This window comes from Nanorana parkeri, unplaced genomic scaffold (genome assembly GCF_000935625.1).
Source record: "Nanorana parkeri isolate BGI_ZX_2015 unplaced genomic scaffold, ASM93562v1 scaffold2368, whole genome shotgun sequence".
NCBI classification, from domain to species: domain Eukaryota; kingdom Metazoa; phylum Chordata; class Amphibia; order Anura; family Dicroglossidae; genus Nanorana; species Nanorana parkeri.
This window is the reverse complement of record NW_017308636.1, coordinates 112,395-113,398: the sequence shown is the minus strand read 5'-3', so window position 1 is coordinate 113,398 and position 1,004 is coordinate 112,395.

Genomic DNA, 1,004 nt, shown 5'->3' with positions numbered 1-1,004 from the left:
GTGTGTGCCACTGTTGGCAACCCTTTCACCCGTCATCCCTCCATCAGCTGTTCGAAGGAGCCAATCAGCTGCCAGCTCCATTGGGGTATTTCTGACGGTGGCTGTCAGGTGCTATAAGAATATAATGCAGACAGCGGCGGGATTCGTCCCATGGACGCTTGTGAGCGTTGACGGAGGAATCTGTTCTATTCTTTTCGGTCAGCCCGCCGATCCCCGTTCACAACGTCCTTGTTCTGTGAACGTGCGCCGAAAGGCACATCAAGCGCCTGCTTTGGCGCATGTTCACGGAATGCGCCAAGAATGTGCAGTGCCCATGTGGTGTCATTACTTGTTAATGGAACCCCAAATGCGGCAGGGAAAACGCATGGCCGTGCGTTCAAATATGGACAACAGCGCAGGCAGAAAAATGTGGCACGCCTGTGATGCCCACGCTTAAACAGCCATACTTGGCAACATTCTGGTCACACAATTAACCCCGCCCACAGTCTACCTCAGCCCCACCCAGTGACTGGGTGGTCCCATCCAGGGCCCCGCCAGCTTTTTTGAAGTGGCCTTTCTCATAATATTGCTGAATTAAAGAGAAATTGCTTTTTTTGGGGGGGGCATCAGTGACGTTACATGATCTGACCATGGCATTCGGGAAACGAGGGAAGGAAAATGCTATAGATCGGGGGTAGGCAACCTCGGCACTCCAGCTGTTGTGGGACTACAGGTCCCATGATGCATGATGCAAGACTGACAGCCACATGTATGAAACTGCAGAATGAGAACATACATGTGTCATATGATGCTAGTGAGATATTGCCCTATATATTCATACTGTGACATGAGAACATATACACTGTGTTGCCAAAAGTATTGGGCCCCTCCCCCTCCCAATCATGTGATTCAGGTGTTCCAATCCCCTCCATGGCCCCCGGTGTATAGGATGAGGCACCTCGGCATGCAGACGCTTCTACAGACATTGGTGAGAGAACGGGTCGCTCTCAGGAGCTCAGTGACTA